This window comes from Rhipicephalus microplus, chromosome 1 (assembly GCF_043290135.1).
Source record: "Rhipicephalus microplus isolate Deutch F79 chromosome 1, USDA_Rmic, whole genome shotgun sequence".
Lineage (NCBI taxonomy): Eukaryota > Metazoa > Arthropoda > Arachnida > Ixodida > Ixodidae > Rhipicephalus > Rhipicephalus microplus.
In genome coordinates, this window is record NC_134700.1 from 100,823,842 (window position 1) to 100,847,745 (window position 23,904).

General features: G+C 46.7%; 1 long non-coding RNA gene across 1 annotated transcript; it reads right to left on the reverse strand.

Moving 5' to 3' along the window:
* Window positions 1-3,290: 3,290 nt before the first annotated feature.
* On the reverse strand, window positions 3,291-4,865 carry LOC142768616 (uncharacterized). The gene is made up of 3 exons (XR_012885363.1): window positions 4,776-4,865; window positions 3,729-3,858; window positions 3,291-3,599 (listed from the first exon to the last, which is right to left on the reverse strand). It is a non-coding gene; the product is annotated as an uncharacterized LOC142768616 (long non-coding RNA).
* Between the last annotated feature and the right edge of the window lie 19,039 nt (window positions 4,866-23,904).

The window sequence follows — 23,904 nt, forward strand, 5'->3', positions numbered from 1 at the left end:
AAGCTGTATGCCTGAGATTGAAGATTGGAACCTAACCCTATCTAAGTTTCGGTTCACAAAACGCACATGCCAACATAAACGAACCCGTCAAAACATTTTCAGAAACTTCGCGCGACACCCAGCAGAGCAGAAATGAAAATCGCCAACACTTGACAGATGGTGATACAAAACATCGCACACTTTCAGGTGATGAGCAGTGGCCTAAATCATGGCGAAAAAGTGAGATTCAAGTTGTTGTACGTATGCGAAAGCTGCTTCTGATGGCACAGTGAGATTCCCAAAAAGTTTGCTGGGGACGTGGTGTGCTTTGAGCGTTGTGAAATACTGGTGGGTACCCTTAAGCGTCTCACTGTCGTCTTTCAGTAACTGTGGGCAACTGCAACCATCACGTGCATTCCGAAGGAAGCGTTTGATGAGAAAACCAGCTACATAATATGCAGCGGAGTCATCAATAATATGGGAGTAAATGTTGGCCGGAAGTTCAGAGATATCGTCTAGAGCGGGAAAGTCGTCAGGCTGTGGCTGCGCACACTCCTCATTATCCACAAGAGACGTACTGGTGAGGGAGAATGGCGAGAGCTGCTCCTGGAGGAGGTCACAGTCATCATCCTCGACATTTCCGTATTCTGACACCTTGAAGAGTTTTCTTATGCAGATGTGCTTCAGGCCACAAATAAATTGTGCTACATTGGGGTTGGTGTTGCAACCCTGTTTTTGCCTAATGTGGCCAAATATGTTCTCCAGAGGATCCTGTTGAAGCCTGCGTGTTAACAGGTATTCAAAATTGTAATTTTTGGAGAGGTCGTCCCATAGTTGACAAATAGCTTGAAATGTAATTTGCCAACCTAAGATGGTTTGTGGTTAATGTCTGCCAACAAACTGCCATGGTGCAATCCAGGGAAGCTGGCCTCGAAGGAAGTCAATCAGCTCTGAATCATTTTTCATGAATACATGCCGCAGCCTTTGCGAAGTTCTTTTTTTACTCGAGCTGTTCAAGGCATCTAAAATCCTGTCCATACGATCACAAAATTGAGCTGTAGTGATGGTCGAAGCAGGCAGCACCTTTGCATACACCATTGCCGTGATAGCAATCGAAATTGATGCACTGAGGACTTGAGTTGCTCTTCTGCCCTTCATATTAGAAAAAGGTTTCTGATGAACGTGCCGTTCAGTCAACTTTGGAGCCAATCGCAACCGCAACTCATGTGAGGATTGGTAAAGGCTTACAATGTGCGACCAGTTAACGATGTCATCCCCAATGTATAACTTGTGAGCTTGGACATTATTGCGCGTTGTTTTGATTAAATGCGGAACATCAAAAATGTAATACACCCGCTCACCATTAACTTAAAAAAAACGTTTTGCTACAGTCACTCTTAGTTGGTTAGCGAGACTTGCATTTGAACTGCCATAGTCACAAATGACTGCTTTCACTGCAATATTATTGCTCCTAAGCTCCAAAATGAGTGGCACCAGCAAGTTATGCATAACAGATGATGGCGTTGATGTGTGCCCTATAGTAAAAGCAACCGGTTGAACCCACTTTCTCGAAACACCAACAAGAAGAAAAACCAGTGCTCGATCAGCAATGGTTGAAGTACGATGAGTGCCATCATCTGTAAAACCCTGTACAACGTCTTTTGCAGCATCATAGTACAAATTATTTTTGAGTGCTATTTCGTCGAAACCTAAAGTGCACACTCGGTCCCATTCATTCCAAGCTTGAGTATTTGTTGCAATGGAAGAAAGGATTCCTGGAATCATGCCTGGAGTCATCTTTAGATTAGCTAGCCACCTCCTTATTGAACGCCGAGAGGGCAAAGAAAAATATGGAGCCAGAAATCGGTATGCTCGCGGACCTCGGAAGTTTAAGTGAAGAGCAAATTTCTTGAACCACACGGGAAACCGCTTGCCCTTGCGTTTGGGCCTCAAGCGAACATGTGCAGAAAGAAGTTTAAAAACCTCCTCGGTGACGTGCGGTCGGATAACTTCAAGGGCCTTTGAAGTCGATGACGGTGCTTGGTGAGGCTGTCTCTGCAGTCTTTTGATAGATTTCCGCTGAGCTGCTACTTTGGCTTGCAGATGTTTAATGATTTGCTTGTACTTCATTGATGGAGACATTGTCGCTGGTACACGGGAACACACTGCAATAAACAAAAAATGGATGTAAAAGCGAAGAACAACTAATCCCATACGAGCACTTTCTTCGCTCTTTCAGACCCAATGTGCACAACTTTCTGTGGTGCAAAGTTTTTGATTCCACTACCTAAAAACAAACCATTCACAATGTTGACAATGCACAAAAAAATGAAAATCACTGAGAGCCCGCCCTTACATTTTGTAAGTGCACACGTAGTGTCCTTTTGAGGATGGTTTCCTCAGAATGTCCTAAACATAAAATAGCACATTAAAAACAGCTGCTATAAAAGCATAGTCACCATTTTCTCCAGGGCACTCAGGCGTGGAGCTGTTGGCGGAAACGTTTTCTGGAGGGTCTTGTGAAGCTTGTTCAGTGCCTTGGACAGTGCTGTCGGAACAATCTTGCAAGCGGCCTGCTGAAGTCTCTATATCAATCCACTCTGGTGTTGAAGTGAACATACAACTTACCGGTCACACAAGTTCCTTTTGTGACAGCTGAACGATTGGTTAAGATTTTCTCCGGCAAGACGCAGTCAGCAGAACTTTTTTCACCAGCGACAAGGGAGCTACCACCTGCAGAGAATTGGTCAACAGTCAATTCGGGTAAAAAAAAAAGAAATCGCGACACTGAACGCACCGTGCTCATCGGGGCACCTCAATGTGTGGGAGCCACTTTTTGAAGCCTCTACCGCAGGTCCTGAAGAAATGAAATTACGACAATGTGTCAGTAAGAGGCTTAAAATAACACAAACTGAAGCTTATCTGCACCTTGCAGTACAGCTTCTGCAGTCATGTCACAGTCACTATTTGAAGCGACGCTCAGAGAACCTGCATATATGTGCAGTTGGTACAAGTTACAAAGCTTGTAGCATTGGGAAACTTAAACAGCTCTTTCAAACGCATAAATTGGTCGAATGTGGAAGAAAAGAGAAGGCACCAACTAGAAAACAAGTAATCTGGATTTTTGGAATTATCAACAGTGCCAGCTTTTACTGATGAAAGGTATATGTACATGTGCACTCAGGCTTGAAGATAACGTGAAATAGCCCTTTAAAGCCTTTCAAAACAAGTTGCGCAGGTCAAGAGCACCAAAAAACGACAGAAATGTAAAGCTGCTGTTAGGAAGGCAATGGCCCACAATTCATAAAATTTAAGACTTTCCAAGTGTTACTTCTATAGTGAGGTTTCTCCATCGGCTACAAAGATCTTCGCGGTTAACTGTCGCCACTGATTCAATACAAGTGGCTGCTATTGCACATATTTGAGTTTCAGTCAATCACTTACATGGTGCAGCTGGTTGCACACTGGGAACAGCCATTCTTGTAAGCCTTGTGTGCCCAGGGTCCATGAAACTTTGAGCAGTAAAATGGTCGCTACAAACCCTGTACGTTGCGTACAATAGGCTGGCCGGCTTACTGAGGAGATCATCGCGTCCAGCATACTGCATCCATGCTTTCATCCTGCATTGGCAATGAACTATCAGCTGAAAGGGGAAGTGCTTGAATAGTGATTGTTTATTGTTACCTTCACTGAGCAAGTACCAACAGTAAGCCTAAAGACATGCAAACCATACAAAAGCTTTAACACACCTGCCGTCCCGTGGTATGCGGAAGAAACTCGTCCCAGGCTTCTTGTGGGTTCTGCCATTGTTGAAGCACCACGATACACAGCAGTAGCTGCCGTAGCTTGGACCGCCGGACGGCATGGCATCAGCGCGGTCTGAAAATGTTAGTACGTGGATGCTTCGCTGTCAAATTACGAAAAAGATATGTGCACGTCATAAGTGTACCAGCAAACCCCTTTGAATGATTAGCTAATCGATGCACAATACAAAACCAGTGATACACCTCTGACCCATAAAACTCTGACTTACCAAGATAGACGTCAAGACCACGTACAAAGATCTTCAGAAGTTTCCAGGCCGCTATCCCTTGTAATGCAATGGTATCGCGGCCTGGGAACTTTAGAACACCTTCGTGCGTACGCAGTATCAGCAGTACATTGGGAAGAAAAATTGTAGTTGAAATTTGTGCGGTAAGATTATATTGGAAACGTCAAAAAAAGTTGTGGGCAGCTTGCACTAGTGGCACAAGGCTAGCGAAGAAACGAAGATGATGGCCACTTGGCTAGTCCAGATTTGCCTCCGGCACACCAAGTATTATTCGTGTTCCGAGTCTTCGGGAAACGCGTCGTGAAGCATGCGAGGCCCAGCGTATGCTTCTCAATATTTCGCACCAAGCCACCGAGCCTATGACCTAGCTGCCCAGCTATGCTCAGCGCACAGACGCTCGCGTCCATGGCAGACGCAGCACGAGTCGCCTCGGCTTGACGCCGTGCCGCCTTTGCTATACTGCATACGTTGCACAATGTTCCCGTCTAGCCGCCGCATAGAGCCGCAAACTTTTTTAGCGAACCTCCCCGCCCTTACAAGCTTCAGAAAAAAGGTTACAACTGCGTGAATGAGACGCCACGTAAGAAACAAACTCGCACACATGAAGCGCAACGTGTGTGTGTGCATCTTTCTATGATTGTTGCATGGTTTTTTATTCGCGCAGGTGTAACCGTTTTCTGAAAACATGACCCAACAAGCCCAACAACATGTCATTCAACAAGCTTCGCTTGAAAACGTGCCTCACCTGTTATCTCACGCACGAAAACGCCGCCGCAGCCGACGTTGACGAACGCGACGAAAGCTTCCCGCTGTCAGTCATGCATGGGCTTGTCGCTGGGTGGATGGTGTTTATGACAGTACGGCTGAAGAAAAATAATCGCGTAAGGTACGTGTGTTGAATAAATTGTTTTTATGAATAAAAAACGTACCATATTTGGGCGCATAATTATTATTTTGTAAAAACAATCCCGTTGCATTAAATATAACTGTTTTTTTGCGCTTGTGTCCTCTGACGTTTGGTGAGAGCACTAGTTTGTTACGTAGTCGTGACGCATTCCTGAGGCCAGGCATAGCCTCCTCTATATATAGGAGGCTATGGGCCAGGTTTCGCGGAGTGTCCTCTCTTGTCTTTTTTTTTCTCTATGCGGTTCCTGCACCAGCGGGGAGGCCGACGCGCCAAGCGTCGCATCGACAATCACGCTTTCGTTGTGCGCTTCGTTTGAAGGAACTTGTAGGGGTGAGGCCAGCACAGCGTCGGTGGCCTCCTCTGCGTCCTCCGAGTCGGTAGTTGGTTCCGTTGCCGGTGTCAGTTGTCAAAAGGCACCAGCGGCAGCGTCTGAGTAAGAGCGGCGGACAGGGCAAACCACAGTTGGGTGGCCGCCCCCACAGCGTCGACACAGGGGGTCACATCCTTCACTAACGTGACCGTGCACACCGCAGCGACCACAATATGGTGTTGTGCACTGGGCTCGTAGATGGTCCCCTGAGCCGCATCTTCGACATACACGCTGGAGACCACGGTAGTCGAACGGAGCGCGGTGACCGGAGATGCGCAGGTAGTTCGGCACAGGATTAGCGGCGTTCATCTCCATTCGAACATACCGCGTTCCAGTGAGTACGCCGCGTCGCCCACTCATCAAACCACTGGTGACAGTGAGCACCTTGCCATATGGGGATAACGCTTGGACGAGAACTTCATTTGAGACGAACGATGGCAAAAACAGGCAGGCAACGTTGGTAACTTGTGGGCCAACGGGAATGACTTGAACACGCTCGCCGTCAATCACCAGGCAGCCAGCATTGACGACTAGAGACATGGAGGCCATGCTCTTCGCGGTGACTTGGAATTTTCGAGCTCGCTAATGCTGCACGCAGTATACCTCTAAGAAGCCGACTATTGAGGCCGTCGCATCAACGACGGTCTCGGCACTAGTCCCCGTAGGGACAACAACGTCGAAGACAAGTGCCTTCGAAGGCGTCCAAGACGCGACGGGTACCATGTCTCTTGTCTCTCGTTCTCTTGTCTCTCGAAAAAGATCGCCAGGAGGCTCCAAGCTGTGAAGACATGTTCACACTGCGCTCCGCTTTCTCGAAGCTTTTCTAAGAGCAATTTTGCGCAAACTCATCTAACAATCCTATAGTCTGCTTTGTGAAGTTCTGATTCAAGGAATACCCAAAGTTTGGGCCAGGATCAACTTTACGAGAAGAAACCATCGCAGTTAGATTGGATGACCTTGTGAAGACGCTCACCTTAACGACCACGGCCGGCGTCACGCGTCCCGGAAGGCACTCCGACGTGCCGAACACGACAGTGTTGTGTGTTTGTGGGAGCACGGACTAGCAGATAGTGAAATTTGGACCCTTGCTTTGCTGCGACGGGACAAAGATCGAAGGTGAGCGATGTTTACCTCACTTTCTTGACCTGTTTTGTGAGACGACAAAATGCCGGTGGGAAAGCTCTATCAGCCTGAGCACTCAGACTAACTTGGCAGGAGCGGTGGTCACTTTTTCTTTTGAGAGAGAGAGAGAGAGATTTGAGATTTATTTTCTGTGGGTGCAACAGAAAAAACGAAGCAAAAGCAAAAGGCTACATAGCCTGACGGAGGCTTTTGCTCCGAAATACAGTCTGGCAAAATAAAGTAAAATAAAAACTAAAAATAACATGTCATACACAACTTAGCCACAATTAGAGAACATCATTATATACAGATACAATTTGCAAATTCTGATCACACATGTAACCATCACAAATATAAAGAGAGAACAGGACAGTAAATAGTAATGAAATACCTAAAAAACATCGCAATATGTACAATAGGTGAGGTAAGGAAAGCATCTGGAGACACATACATTCCTAAGCACCTTGAACAAACAATAAGCAAAAAAAAACAACAACAAAAGGACACAAGTAGTGTACTTTAAGCAATTGGGACACAGAAAGTAATAAATAATCCAAATTTCTGTATTAAGTGTATTCAATACAATTATAAAGGAGAAATTCCTTGAACTTATTTTTGGAAGTTTTCTTATTTAGGTCAGGTACGTCACCCAGTTTGTTGAGGAGACTCCGTATTTGATAATCAATATGTTGTTGACCATAGGTTGTTCTAGTTTTCGGTGTTCTTATACTATGTGTATGGAGATAGTACTCAGCACATCGAGAAGAATCGTACATGGGGTATAGTTTATTATTTTGGATATACAATAATAACTTATAATAATATATTTGGTTTCCTTGTAATATGAGATATTTAGGGAATAACGGACGTGCGCTAAGACCTTGTGGCATACCGTAATATGCCTCGAATAGTCTTAGTACCTTCTTTTGTAGTGTAAGTAATGTTTTATAGTTTTGAGCCGTCGTTGTTCCCCAACATAAGACACAATAACTTAGCCTGGAATATATCAGTGTATAATATAACGCTTTCTTTCGCCAAAGTGGTAATAACGGACATAGTTTGTACATACATCCAACGCTTCTACTTAGATCTGCTGCCAATTTATTTATATGTTCATTCCAGGAAAGGTCTTCCTGGAACCACACATCCAAGAATTTCTGTACCTTGGCTTGTTCTAACGTCTGACCCTCAAAGGAGACACTTATACTTATATTCCGTGGCTTATTAATGGGTGCAAACAATATATATTTAGTTTTACTCGCATTTAATTTATCTGCCAAGCATGCCTGGCCAGGACTAATCGCCTTTTCTCGCCATATGGAGGTTGACGAAGTTTATCTCTCTGACACCGGAATCACTCACCGCTGACACGGACGCGAGTGGCGTCTCGTCTCGGCAGGCAAAGGATGACGAACCAGCGTCCGTTGACGCAACTCTTGAAAACGAGACTGGCGACACGACTTGTTCGGAACGCAATGGATAGACTGAGGATGCCTGGTATACCGTTTTATTGTGCAGGCAGAAGAAAAACCAGTTAAAAAGCAGCAATCCCAGATGGAGAAGGCTGTGAACGCGAACGAGAAATTTGAAAGCGATCCGCCCGCCTAAAAACAAAAACGTGAAGCCACGCAGGGTTTCCGACGGAGAAAGCGATGCGGCCCACCTCCCCTACCGAAAGAGGACATCAAGATTATTCTGAGGCCGCATAATGGTCTCTGGGTTAAAGATATATTGAGACTGGAACTCTCCAGGGCTGTGATAGATGCCTGCCAACGAAGTTCAATGGCAATGACTTTCTGTTGCGGGGTCACCCAGGATCGAACATTGTAATCATATCTACGCCAAGCATGGAGGTAGCGAATAGGCTGCGAGGTATCAGTCAACTAAAGATCAGGGGACAAATCCATGCTGTCAATGCATACGTGGCCGACCCCGAAGGCGTCTTGCGGGGAATTTCACATGGAATACCGGCCGGGACTTCGCAAGATGAACTAATGAGAACCTACGTGTTCGGACTCAAGGGGTGAATATTGAGAGAGCAAAAATGTTGGGCTCGTCTAAAACAGCGATTATCACATTCACGAGCAATGTGCTACCGAGGAGCGTATACATAAAGGATTCCGAGTTAATATGCTACTCATACAAGCCAACAGTACAAGTGTGCAAGATAGGCCTCCAAACCGTACACCGTACAGACGTCTGTCGAACTCCAAATGTCAATGTATGCCTCAAGTGCGGGGCAAGAGAACCAATGTAAGGACACGACTGCATCCCCAAGTGTGTCATTTGTGACGGTGAACAACCCACAGGAGATTGTCTGTGCAAGAAAAAAATTAAGAACGTCGCTCCTCCCAAGAAATTGAGGACAGATCAGCCAAAAGACTGGGTTAGCAAACCTGAATATACCGGCCAAGTCGTCCGAAGAATTCCCTCCACTAAGGCTGGACATGCCTCGATGGTTCAGCTCGTACCGGCAGGAACAGCGCCAGTCAAGGTCAAGTTCACGATCCCGATCGAGATCACAGTCAAGGTCGCGATCGAGATCTCGTTCAAGGAGGGACAGACAACATCACACTAACACGGCACCTCCGGCCCCTGGGAAATCCAGCTTAAAGAACCCACGAAATCATCGCGGACCTCCGGCCGTAATGGGTTCCTGCGAGGAATCACAAGACGCCCTAGCCGCCGGCCGGACAAACATAAATTAGGTGAGCTTTGCGGGGGCAGTGTCTTCCAATGCTCCTATAACAGAAAATCAAAATACAAGAAAGTATTGGAAGAAAATAGGAGATTGACTCAAGAGGTTAAACAGCTAAAACACAAATGGCCGAAGAGCGAAATAACTTATAGGCAGCAATATCTTCATTAGAGAGACAACTAGAGGCTAAGCTACGACCACAAAACCCGACAAGAATAGCTGGAGGATGTAGTCAGAAAACAATCTATCAACAGTCAATGAAACCCACCCTTTCGGCGGGCAGCGCGGCGTCGGCTGAAGTTGAGGAAAGGATGGCGTACGCAGGTACAACCGCCCCTACTCCAAGCACGACAGTAAAAAACCACGAATAAATAACGCCGCAAATACAGGCGCAGTCAGACAAAACCAGGGAAGGTATAGCTAACATTATTAACTGCAAGTTGATTTCATGAATGAGATAAAATCTTCCGTTGGCGATGAATTAAAAACTCAAAGGCAGTACGTGCATGACGCAGTTAGCAGCTTGCAAAGGGCGATAAACAAGCGCTCTCGCTCAACCTCCGCTAGAAATACCAAACAATCTAAAGGGAATCGCGACGACGCGGAAGCACCCATGCATCATGGCCAAAAATAACCAGAGAAGTGTGGAACAATTAGAGATCTGGCAGCGGAATTGCCGATATTTTCACAAACGCGCCACAGCACTCCAGAGTTATATGAATGTGGCACCAATTAAACCCGACATTATATGCTTGCAAGAAGTTGGTGCCAGAATTGTGAAGCTTCAGGGTTATTATGTTTTTCAGAACCCAAATTATCCCCGCGTAGCGACGCTGGTGAGCAAGATGATTGCGGCAACAGATGAGTACATAGGAACGCTACAGATCAATCACCAAATTATCAGTTTACTCCCCCAAAAAAGAGGCAAAGCGAAGACTATAATAGTGAACCTACATAGCCCTCCAAAAGACAAAGGCAAAGACTTCAATGAGCTCCTCGCTGAGATGGTTGAAATCGCAAGCAACAAGGACCGCCTCTTGGTTTTGCGTGATTTTAACGCACCCAGCACCACATGGGGTTACCCAAAATACTCGCCGAAGGGAACGCGTCTCGAACATGCTGCGTCTAGGCTGGGCCTGAGTTTAATAGCTCTCCCAACCGCGCCCACGCGAGTGGGCAACAGCGTATGTAGAGACACGTTCCTGGACCTCACTTTCACCTTCAACCTCAAGGACGCATCCTGGACCAACCTGGAGAAAAATCTAGGAAGCGACCATTACATTATAAGCGTCTTCATATCGACACCCATAATGCGCAGATCGATAGACGACGCTTCGACCACAGATTGGACTGAGTTTAGGAAACGAGATCCTCCACCCGACTTTGTACCAAACTCAATAGAAGCATGGTCAGAGTATATAAAGTTGGTACACACCACCACCACACCACCACTACGAAGAAAATAGCCAGAACAACAGAGACGCCAGCAGTAGACAGCCGTCTGCTACACCTATGGAAGAGCAGGCGCAGCCTACTAAAGCGTTGGAAACGTCAACGCCTGAATAGGACACTAGCGTAGGATCGCTGCTCTTGCAGAGGAAGCAAACGACAATGCGAGGAAATTGGCTACCGAGGGATGAGTCAAGTTCTGCAGTTCGCTTCAGAACACACTGAGCAACGCGAAGACTTGGTTCATCCTAAAAAATATTCTTGATCCAGACAAGTCCAAATCCACTACAAGCAGAACACTGCAGAAAATTGCAGAAACATTTCCGGGAACGGACGACGACCTCGTGAAAGCCCTCAAAGAGAGATATATTGGCGATAGTCCACCAAGTAATTCACCTAATCACATGAGTTACAGCGGAGCTAGAAATGAGAAACTAGATGAGCCGTTAACAAAGGAGGAGGTCTTTGCTGCAGCTCAGGAAGCCAAGAGGAACACAGCCCCCGGTGAAGACCAAATTTTTATTTTACAGTGGTAAAACTGCAAACATCTATTACTGCAACGGCGGAGCTGGCCATCATCTAAGTCGTCCTTGCAGCAAGAGCCACTGCCTCTCACCAACAGATGGACAATTACGAAGGTGATGTTAAGAAACCTTAGCGACAAAGCCATTGAAGGCATGACAAAACAATTCAATGAACATTATTGCCTCAAAGGGAAGATCCCTGAAGAATGGAAAACCGCCAATATTATAACCATTTCGAAACCCGGAAAAAAGCCCTCCCTGCAGGCGCTCGGACCTATATCACTTACGTCGTGTATGGGGAAGCTTTTCGAACGGGTTATTCACACCAGACTTCAGCATTTCTTAGAGGACAGGGGGCTGTTTCCGGTCACCATGCTGGGCTTTCGCAGTGGTCTCTGAACACAGAATGCTTTCCTCCTGATACAAGAATAGGTCCTCATGGGCGTTCCCAGAGGTGGAGAGCATTTGCTGCTTGCTCTAAACTTAAAGGGAGATTTTGACAATATCTCTCATGAAGCTATACTCTCAGAGCTAAATATATTTGGTTGCGAGAAAAAGTTGTATAACTATATAAAAGATTTTCTCACCGATCGGGAGGGGACAATTGGTATCTCAAGCGTTAGGTCTGAGCCATTCCGAATGAAAAACAAGGGAATGCCTCAAGGAGCCATAATATCTCCTCTGTTGTTTAATATCGCCATGCGTCGACTCGCTCGGGCCTTGGATTGTTTACCACAGCTAGGTTACACCCTCTACACGGACGACATTACTCTGTGGGCCACATGGGGGTCCCTGGCCAGCAAAGAGCCGACTCTGCAAGAGGCGGCACTGGCTGTCGAAAACTTTGCCGGAACCAGTGGTGCCAGCTGCGCACCCGAAAAATTGGAGGGGATCTGAATACACAGCAGACTCTACAACAGTAACGGAAGAATAGAAATTGAAATCAAAAACCAGAAAATTAAAGATGTCACCGTCACCCAAATCCTGGGTTTCTGGGTTCAAAGCAACGGTAGGGCAAATCACACTGTCTGTCTTCTTGAATTGGCAACTGAACAAGTGGCTAGGATGATTCAGAGGATCACCTTCCACAAAAAAGGCATAAACGAAAGTGATACTATCCGTTTAGTGCAGGCGCTCGTAATGAGCAAATTGACATACAGCTTGCCTTTCCACACGCTGAACAAGAGCCAAGAAGAGCAAGTAGATTCTATCATCAAAGGGGCTTACAAGGCAACATTACGCTCACCGATAAGCACTCCGACACAGAGGTTTCTCGAGATCGGCCTGCATAACACGTACGCTGAACTGAAAGCAGCAATATTGATCTCTCAGCGCAACCGCCTCAGGCAGCCGAAGTCGGGAAGAGAGATACTGATGAGGGTGGGTATACCAACGCAACACCAAAACTGGGACGAGGAGCTGGTGGACGTACCAGACCCAGTCCGAAGACATATTTCGATCGCCCCTATCCCCAGGAACGTGACCAAGGAGTGGCATCACGAAAGGCGAGAGGAGCGTGTAAAATGGATCAGAAAATTAGTCAGAGGCATTAAGAACGTGCTATACGTTGACGCTTCAAGGTATAACTGGAAGCGCTGCGTTGTCACAATGGTAAGCAGTGACACGAGAAGCATAGCGTCCAGCGCATCACAGTAAACTACATCGATCACTAAGGCCGAGTGTTCCGCCATCGCATTGGCGATTAAACGTCGAGAGCGCAGCGACAGCCAGACGTACATCACCATACTCTCAGATTCGCAAGAGGCGTTCCGGCTATTCATGAAAGGCCGCCTCCCATTAAACATTTGCAAATCTTTAGGCGGCGAATTGAGCAACACTTATAGGTTGGTCTGGTGCCATGGACATGCAGGCCTAGAGAGAACGAGAGGGCGGACGCCTTAGCTCGAGCGCTCACGAACCGAGCGGAGCAGCAGCCTTTCTCGCTGTTACCACCACCCAGCAACGACGGCTTTCACGAGGAGGAGGAAAACAACCAGGCTCGGATGGCTCCGCGAGAGCTTCTTGCTCACCAGCGATGCACGCGACAGAAATATGGCGCCTCCAACAAATCTCCTAAAGGGGAAGACGCCATAGACCTCCGTAAAAATCAAACGGGAGTTTATCCAAATTGATTACGACTGCACAAAATTCATCCAACTTTGTATGGGCGCGATATTCCGTGGTGTCGCTACTCGCCACCGACCCCTTAGCATATCTCGTGGAGTTGTGCTGAACGGCCAAATGAGCTTGATCGCTCACAGCATATGTATAGAATGGAAAACTCTTTGGAGCAATGGGAGGCCCTCCTCGCTAGCTTGAACCCGGAGGTGCAACTAGCACTCCTGGACCACGTTCGGCAAGCGGCGCAAGCCAGTAGAGCCTCGGACATGGGGCCCTACCCATCTAGCTCCTAAACCCCTTATTTTTCAACCCAATAAAGTTATTTCTCTCTCTCGTTTTTCAAAGCGTCTGAAGGAGGTCTAGAACATACGCAACTACATTAGCGTCCTCATCGAATCCCTCCCAGGACTCGCGTAGAATTCGCAATGGTGTTCTCAAACTCCTGCCATTCATAAGCTCTGCAGGGCTAAAACCAGTGCTCTTATGAGGAGCTGATCTCAAAGCGAACATAGCGGGAGGAATACATGCTTCCCAGTCACATTTGTGCTCGTAGCAAAGAGCTCTCAGTATCCGTTTCAGAACGAAATGCATATGCTCTACAGGATTAGATTGCGGGTGATGGATCGAGCTGTGCACTACTTTAATTCCACACTTATCCATAAAGGTAGAGGTAAGGTAGCTGGTGAAGACACTACCATTGTCGCTTTGGATTTCAGAAGGAAATCCGACGCGTGCAAATATAAATGGCAGAGCATCGACAACGTGATGGGAATTGAGCTCCTTAGGTATTATCTCTTTCAAAATTTTGTGGTTACACAGAGGGCCATCAGGATGTACCGACAACCTTGCCTTGACTCTGGCAATGGCCCGACGATATCAACTACTAGCAACGAAAAGGTTCTGTGGTAATTGGCACCAGCTTCATTGGTGCCTTCCACTTGTCCGTGGATTTCGCCGCTCCCTGACGAGTGTCGCGTGAGCGTACAAAGTCTTCAATATCCTTCCAGCATTTCGGGCAATAAAACTCAGGGGAAACTCTAGCCTTGGTCTTTCTTATGCCGAGATACCCGGCCCACGTGTTTTCATGCGCCAGTTCTAATAGTCGGCGATGATACTCTTGTGGCACCAAGAGCTGCTCATACTTGCGACCTTGCGCATTTGTGTAGCTCCGATACAGGAGCCCTGCTTTCTCAAAAAAAAAGAAACATTCTTTTTCTTTTTTCCGTAGTTTACGCTTTACATTAGCGCTTTAATCGAGAGGTCCTCACGCTGATCTCGAATGAGTGTTTCTCGGTCGACCCTCGACAGCTCACTCCAACTTTCCGCTACAGGCGAGAGCGTTGCACCCATCTTGCACTGACTCAATGCCGAAATGTCGTCTCCTCCACCGACAAAGACCGCGCCAGTCGCTTCGGCGACGGGCCACTCGAGTGACTGCTCAAATGACTTACACGGAGAATTTCCTGTCTGAGATTCTGTCGACTCGCCGCCAAGGTCACGCAGATCAGCAGCCTTTTCAGGTGGTGTTTGACCACATTGAACGAGGTCAAGTTCCTGCGAAAGCTTCCGCGCTTGTGATCGCGTGAGGGCCATGTACGCTAAGTTAGAGAAGAACGATTTACCCTGCTCTTTGAGAAGCACCTCAGAGTTAATAAAAAATAAAGAAAACGATCAGGAAGCGCGGCAGACTTAGCCGCTTCGGTGCGAACCTCACCGAAAGGGCCTTCAATGACAACAGAAGCGATTGGTAAGCAAGCACTCTGCTCTTCGGCGACTAGTTTGATCCACGCACATTCTCTTGTAATGTCATCATGAGACACCAACGAAGGATGGACAACGTCCATGGTTGCCGCTGAGTCTCGAAGTGCTCGACACGTTTTCCCCTTCACGCTAAATTCTTGGAGATAAGGCTCTAACAACCGCATGATCTTTTTCGATTGCGAAGGCAAACTTTTGCTTACAGAAGAGCACGATGTGCTCTTCATTTTTGCAGTTGTAGCAGATTAGCGGCTTCAGTGGTTTGAACGCCCGTGTGGTCTCAGTGCGTTGTTTAGGAACCTCACTCAATTTCTCCGCTTTCGTTATCCCTTCTTCTACAGTGTCCTTCGTAAGAAACGGGTTCTTCCTGAAAAACGGTGCGGAGTGGGTTTCCGCTGATCAGTTTTCTTTCAGAAGCCCCCTTTCATTTTTTCAACGTGCACTACCCTACTGTCCAACTTTCTGCGAGTGTAATACTCCTCAGTTGATTCTGCTGCCTTAGCTGTACTTCGCCTAAGTTGTCCTGCAGCCAAAGCTTCACATGCTCCTTGATGCAGCGGTAGAATTGCTTCAATGCAATGCATTCTACCACTTTATCGCGATCTTGATAAACACCTTCGCCCTGGAGCCATTCAATTAAATCGGCTTTACGACAAAATGAGAAGTCATGGTGTGACTCATTCCCCTTTTTAGCATACAAGAACTTTTGCCTGAAAGCCTCAGGTGACAACTTATAAGCCTCAAGGCCACTTCCTTAACGTCGTCATAGCTCTCGAATGCTTCCAAGCATTCGAGAGCAACAAGCACGTTATCACGTTGGACACTTCACCGGAAAGAAGAGCAAAATGGTTCTGCGCCCACAGAGACCGCACCAAAGCATTTCGCTCACAGACGTGTTCAAACTTGACGAGTTACTTCGCCATGTCCTCACCTACAACGAACGGTGGCAGTTGGCCCCAAATTCTGCAACCGCTGACTTGAACAGTCGCAGAAGCTATGCTAGGCGCCTGCGAACACTGTATAATTGCCAATTCTAGTCGTTTCGACTCGAGGCGCTCCTGTCTCTCGGCCTCCTGACGCTCGCGACATTCGTGAGTTTCGGCTTCTTTGCGGCATGCTTTGATGTCCGCCCAGGCCTCATCGATTTCTTCAGCCGACACTCCTTCATTCTTCATGATCTCAAGGATCGCTTGCTTTCGTTTCGCACAGCCCAAAGTAAGGCCACATTTCTCACAACTTTCGATGAGTTCCTTCTCTTCAAGGTTCTTCATCGTTCACACTAGCTTCTTTTCTGTTTGCTTCTGTTAAGAATCAACTAGCCGTACCCACTATAAATCTACTAGCAAGACGCGCAAGCAATTTTTTACACTGCCGTGTTTACAACCTCCACAATAACTAAGTTTTGTTTCAAAGTGCTCTGACTTGGCTTGAAACGATCGAAGCTCACTTACCAATGCTTCACACAGACCTCCTCTTAACTGCTATAGCCTGTGCTAGAGTAGTCTTGTAAACTGAGGGGAAAACATCAGGCACTACCTGCATCGATGTCGCTGACGCCGGCTGATCCCGTAGCTGCCACCACTGTTACGAAGCGCACCGCCAACGAGGTTACAATGGGTGCCACAAGACTTACTGCTTACAAGAACACTAGCTACGCCGGCAGCAAAGATGCTCGAAACAACCACCACTGTTACGGAGGCGCGACGCCAACACGATCCCGAAGGCGCCACTGCTTCAAACTTCGCCGCCAAGGTCACAAGCCGTTTGGTACCGTGTGTTACTTAGCTCGCGACTGCTTCTGCGTAGAGCTGATAGACGAGTGGATGAGAGGACGGTGAGTTGAGGCAAGGTTCATGTACAGCATAAAAATAGAGGCGTTTCAAATTCGGCACTGGGGCTGATAGTTTAGGAACTCGAAGAGATGTCTTTTCTCGCACGCATACGTCGGCTTCTTTCTGACGCATACAACTGCTGGCGACGCACCAGTTGGCTTTTTATAGGCACCGAGAGTACCTTTTTCGTCACCAACGTCCAACCAGAAGTGCCGCTGGCCTTCACGTCCAAATCCTCCGATGGGGACCTGCCACTCGGCCACGTCATGATCATCAAATCCGGAGCCGCTGCGCTTGGTTTCAACCAAGGACGAGTGGTATTGCCACGCATTGCGTAAGACTCGCCAGACTGGAAGGCGCCGATCGCTTCATCGGGCTTGTGGGCTGAGGGGGCTTGCTGTGCGTTGCGTAAAACAGACCGGGGCTGCTGCTTTATGACGTCATTGAGTTGATTGCATCAGGCATGCTCGATCGCTGGCCTTGGACAGATTTCTTTTGCAGAGGCATTGACGCTCGGTGTAGACTCTCAGGCGTAACAATATGCCATATAAGAGCTGTACAACATGGCCAATTGCTATGGTGTAGACTCCCAGGCGTAACAATATGCCATATAGGAGCTGTACAACATGGCCAATTGTTATTAAGTAGGTGGGGTTGCGCATTTCTTGCAATGTTCAGCGCTTCAGGGCTGCCCTCTTTCACCATTGCTTTTCAGTCTTTTTCTAGCCTTTCTTTGTGAGTGTGATTACCAGCAGTACCGTTTATGGATTCAAGCTGCATGAGAATGAAGTAAAATTTCTTGCATAGGATAAAAATGTGGCAGTTTTCTTTGTATATCGAGATAGTATTAACGAGGAAGTATTTAAAGCAAAACAGTTTTGTACGACCAGTGGGATTTCAGTAAACTGAAAAAAATGTAGATATCAACGTGGCGAGGGGCCTTTCACTCTAGACGTTTTCGCCAACATGCCATGGGTGCATGAGCCTGCGAAATATCTGGGTGTACCACAAGTGTTTTATCGTGGCAGTGAGCCGTACTGGCTGCGGCAAGCCACTGAACTGCACGAAAAAGTGGATATTGTTGGAAGACGGGACTTTTCCATTTTCACGTGGGCCACTATATGTAATTTTTATTTTGTCTCCAAACTTTCGTACACAACAGGTTTTGCGTTGCTCGCGTGTAAACGTGCAAAAGGTGCACCATGTGCTTGCAGTATTTATATAGGGATCATTGAGGTAAAGGTCTGTTCGCACTAATTTTTTTTGCCGTACGTGTTTGATTCGGTTCTCTTAATCTGGTGCATTTGTTCTTAAGGCAGGCGGTGAGTCGTTTCACCTTTCTGCGAGAAAAAAGAGATCAATTTTACATGCAGTTATTCAGCTGAGGCTTCGAAGAGTTCTACTTCCACTCGTTGTCACCTAAGACTTCGTGCGTGGGCCGCTTCAAGGTTATTTAGAGGGGTGGTGCCATCAAATTTTGAGGCTATCCCAAGCCTGCTTTGGGTTTCCCCTGTATGCAAGGACTCTCTACACGTAGGGTCGGAAAAAACAAACGCGTAGAATATATTTAAATTCACTTTTAAAAGTGTAGCTGAATGCCCAATCTCACAATCTAGACCTGTCGCTTGCGTAGCAACACCGACGTTTCAGAATAGGAGAAGCATTGCGAGTCGTCGTGGCATCACACTAGATCTGTAGTGACGAGTGTGATAACGTCCCTTTCAGAAAAACTGTGTGTGACGTCAAGGACACTGGGTGCTTTCGAAGAGACTCTCGACGCGTCCTTGTCCGCCAGAGACGCCGAGCGCGTCCAACATCGGGGCTGCTCCCTGCTCTTCAGCCTATCGGTGCCTATAAAAGGCCAGCGCATTTAGCGTCGGCTTGCTTCCTAGTCTCCGTTGTGATCATAGGTTCTAAATGCAAAAACTTTAGAAGTTAAGACGTGGTTGCAAGCAAGGGGTCTGTTTATGCCATGGGGAACGCACTGTTTTTCTGTCGTAAACCTCAAACCATTGAACATGCATTTCTGGATTGTTAGAAAGGTGTGTTCTTCTGAGACACTCTGCAGCAAACTATTAAAAACGATTTACTGCTAGATACTTACGGTTTTGTGTTTTTATCAGTTAAAAGAAGACGATGGAGCACATTATAATAGGGTTATGTTGCTCTACCTGCCCAGTATTTTAAAAAAGTACATGACAGTCCGCCATGCGGACACTCTTACACTACCCATTCGTGAACATTACTAATAAGTGGTCACGAACTTCAATGAACAAAGTAAAATAAAGACCCGGTAGAGTGGCTCGAACACCTTGACCTACTTATCTGTATAAAGAAATTGTAATCACTATGCAGAAATTATGTTTGTAACCTTCGTATTGACTGTTTATGCACTGTATTATTATTATTATTATTATTATTATTATTATTATTATTATTATTATTATTATTATTATTATTATTATTATTATTATTATTATTGTTGTTGTTGTTGTTGTATTCGGGGAAAATGTTAAGAACAAAGAGAAAACGCTTTGTGGGGTAGCGGCCAACGCTGCGTGTTAAGGATGAAGAAGATGATGATTCCACGCCCTGCGGCAGATTCTATTGTTCACTTTTTTTCGAAGTCTGTTATGATATATTTTCACAACGTCATATCTGGGACGGAAACACGTAAGCGACACCGTAGTGGACCGCGGCATAAAACACTTTCGTGTAAAAATCTGCGTTTTACAACGTGTCATATCAACGCTGTCCTGGTTTCCCATCTCAACAAAAAACTTAGCCAATTGAGTTGACCATCTAAATAAAATAAGATTATACGTTAATTCCGAAAATGCCTATATATATGATAAGTCAAACTAAGACGTACATAAATATTTCTGTTATATACTGTAACAACACACGCGGGACAATCAAGACCCAGCAAAAACACTAATCTGCCGAGCTGTTGTCCTAGGCTTCAGGAGGACGACCCGGTATGTCAACTGATGTGAAAAAGTTCGAATTTTTGTGCCTGCGCAAGACCTCCGTGCTGAAGTGTGAAGCCACGAGGTTAACAGTGCTGGCTTTCGCCGATGTAGGTGCTTTGTGATTGATATATCCACTGGATCCCGACGCATTCGCCGCAGCGCCAGATGACTACCGCCAGTAAGCCAAAGACAAGCTGCCGAAGCCACTGCAACTCTCAGTGGAGACATCACATGTGCTTCCGTGTGTTACGTGCTGCCTTCGCACCTCTACGCCAACCTTGGTCCCAGTATTGGCCAGGTCAACATAGCTTAATGACTACTAGACTGCGCAGTTGGCCATCTAAAAAAACCAGGGTGTCAGGAAGGTGGCATAGAGAAACTGGTGGCCGTCTGGTAAGCGCACATGTGGCGCCGCCGAGAGAAACATCAAGATATACTTGCGCATTTCTTTGACTTAACGCTTCAGCACGTTATCTGACGTAGGAGTACGTAAGCACGCAGGCCAATTCACAGTGGAGACGCCCAGCACGGCAACGATCACCTACAGGCCCACACAGTTCATCAGAACCATTGGCATGTTATCCTTCGGCGGCGGCTCGGTGACCACGGCTTTCTAGTCTCCTTGAAGTGTAGCCGTGGAGGGAACAACCGCTGGCACCATCCGCTGAACAGAGGGAGCTGCGTTGCTGGCACTAGCTCAACCTAAGTTCGCAGACGTTGACCGTTAGGGGCACGCAGAAAACAGACGCGTGCACGCGTCTCCGTGTATATCTGCTACAATCCGCCCGCTCATGCGGGCAAGGAGACGCGAGCATCGCGCTCCATTTTGACTGACCCCAACCTATTATTGTGTTTGGCATTGCATTCTGGCACTGCAGTCACACTGGAAACTTCGACTGCCAGGTGCCGGGCATCACCGTTTGTGATGCCCCGACCAGCAGCAGCTTGTACCTTGGCGCGCGTCTTTGGGTGCCCTGGCATTGCCCCAGAACACCGCAGTGTATCGGCGCGTCTCCTCACCGTTCCGCTTCCGTATGCGGTCATCTGTGAAAGAATACAAATGGACGTGGATGCCCTCAGCATTGTAGATTACCAGAGCCGTGACGATCACGCAGAGGTCTTCGACCTTCATCAGCACCACCGGCTTGTTGACGTGCGCCTCCGGCAGTCACCCTCATACACGTTGGCTGATGACGAAACACACTTAATTTTAAATGTTATGTACAGGAAGGGTGGTAAGTGGTCCTTAAAGGGCCGCCCCATCCAAACACTAGGTGGGCACCCTTTCACAGGAGCCCTATAGTGTTGGCCGTGGCCCTAATGTGCTGACTCCTGAAAAAAATGGCTGCACTATGAATCTTGGCTGCAGCATGGAGCCTCCTAGGAAGGAGGAAGTACCACCAGTACTGGAGTTGTACGTTGCAACTTCTGTGCTACAGTAAGATGGTCTAAAACACGGCCTAAAAAACAATTGTGGACCGTTCACCTCTGCCCTTCCGTATGCACGGAGTGACCGACGGACGCTTCACCCCACTGACCATCATTCACTCGTGAATATGCTGTGATTTTTTTGGAATCTGTTAATAGATCATGTACGTCATTTGCGTGATGAAAATATGTTAGCAGACTTGCGGTGGTCCACAGCACAACACACACTTTCATGTTGAAAATATTTGTATGAGGAAACACTCGAGCCTAGTTATAACAAGTGATGCTTTTAAATGCGAAGGCATTTCTTAGTCAAGCTCTGTCAGGCAGCCGGCGTTGTCCGCGGCAACCTCAACTCTCCGCTATCACTCCTTCTCCCACAGCTGTGGGCGCGCACGCTTAACTTTGCCCCTAGCAACCGGAGCATGTGGTGCGGGAGAGTCTAGGTGAGGGTAGGTGCACTGCTTTGCCGCTGCTTCTCTCGCTGTTTGCTTTACTATATATTGCATTCATCGGGATGGAATGAAAATACTTTTGTTATTATAGTGGTCCTTCATTGCGCATGTAGCTTCCTCTTAATAAAACTTTTTGTTGGGCTACTTGGTACATGCTCAGCAAAATAGAAAAAAAAACCGCGTTACATCGAAGAAAAAATTGAGGACAAAACAGAAAGGGCGTTTTTTTTGCGCTGTCCTCAGTCTTTTCTATAGATTTTACGCGTCTTTTTGTATTTGAGTTGGCTTTTTCAAATAGCTAAAGTCCCGTCGATATAGTTTTAACTTTCGCTAGTTGTACTGTAAAACAAAACATTTTTGTTGGACTTTGAGTCGAAGCTGAAACACTGCTGTTATTGAAAACCTGCACAAAAACAGCCTCTGCTACTCCCAATAAAATACCGCAGAGCCGATTAGTTTCTGCAGCGATTAGTTTCTACAGCACTGCCTCTGCCTATTTTTTGTGACAGAGGGAAGCTGGACACACTGGAACGCGCATGCGTCAGAGCGACGCAGGGCATCGCGTGCCTGCGAGTATATGGTAGGGCTCGAGCCTTGCGTTGCAACTCCAGCGTGATGCGACGAAATGCATGCCGGCAGGCACACGCACCTTGTCACTTCGAAACGTATTGGCGCCTTGTCTATGGCATGTAGTACCATACCACCATATTGCATCTTTTCATCGTATATTCCTCATATAGAAGCACCCCCATTCAGTGGACATTCCAAGGACTACATGAGAGGTGGCACACACACATTTTCTTACGTCTTGCGCTTCGTGTCTACTTCCCACCTTCAACCTCCTCGAGTTCATGGTATATACTTGTTCACTGTATTCATGGCACTGCGGCCCAACGCTTGCTAAACTTTTCTAAAAGCAAGAAGGTTACGCCCTGCGAGTAGAAAATAGCAATTATTTCTTGTCAAATGGTGCTCAATGTACATAACAATGGCTGCCAATATGAAATAACAGACAGGAGAATTCGGCTTTCAGTAACCACGCACGCTGCGAAATTTCTATTGTTAAACAACGCACGGGAGAAATCTTCCACAAGCCCCACCTTGCAGGTCAAAGCGCAAGACATGTTACGTACTATGACGAGGTACGAACGGGTGCCGGTTTAGGAAGCTTTGCCCCTATATAAAGTACTCAAGGTAACGAGGCGCTCTACTTTCTTTCTACTGAACAATATTGCAGTAGGTCATTAACTGATGAGACCATGTTGGGTCCTTGGCCAGACACCAACAGTGGTCATTCGAGCAGTTATACATTTTTGGAAGCAACTGGACTATATGCGCGGCTATAAAGTTAATCTCATCTAGAAAACATTTTAGATAGTCACCTCTCTATCTCACCATCGTCATCAATTAGTCTTTCTTCTCTCCTTCTCCTGCCCCAGTGTAGAGTAGCAGGCTAGAGCAAGCTATCACTCAGGCCAATCTCTCTGTATTTCTGTAGATAAACCTATTTCTCTCTCTTGCCCCTGTCACCCCTCACTGCTTAGCTTCCAGCGCCTTCGTCTGGACGAGAGAAGAGATGGTGCAATCGCAGCATGCGACAAACATTTTTAACTTCATTCGCACAGGAAGGATTCTTAAAATTCTTGCGGCGTTGAATTTGTAAGACAATAAGCTCTTCTAGACAATTCATTCTATGGTTATTTGAAAAAGTGTTTAAGCGCCCCTTGAAAGTGTCGCTAAAGTCAAATAACAATTTACGCCAGAGTGGAAGCTTCACGTGTGATAACATCTGAAACGACAGTACCCTACCTATCAACAGCAGCGCCCTATTTACCGAGATATTAGGGTTTATGCACAAGAACACATGCGCCACATTGGGGCATTTTCAAAATGAGCTTGAGGACATAAGACGGACCACCTACAATTAATCACTAGTAATCTATCTAGCTGCAATAAAGAACCTTCCGTGCATCAAGAGGTGCAATAAAATGCTACTTGTTAGATTCATTTCGATTCATGAAAAAAAAAAGAACCGCCGGACGTAACTACGGAAAATGGTGTGAGTGGTTCAAAAGTTCAAATTTTGCGTGGCTACACCAGACATGTGGTGACATATAGTGGGCCGCAGTTGAACGAAATAACGTCTGCAATATTAAAGCCGTTGGCGAGCAACTGATCAATGGCCCTTCTTGCTGCTGTGCCTCCCACTGCTTTCGGTCTGCTGCTACTAGCGCAGTA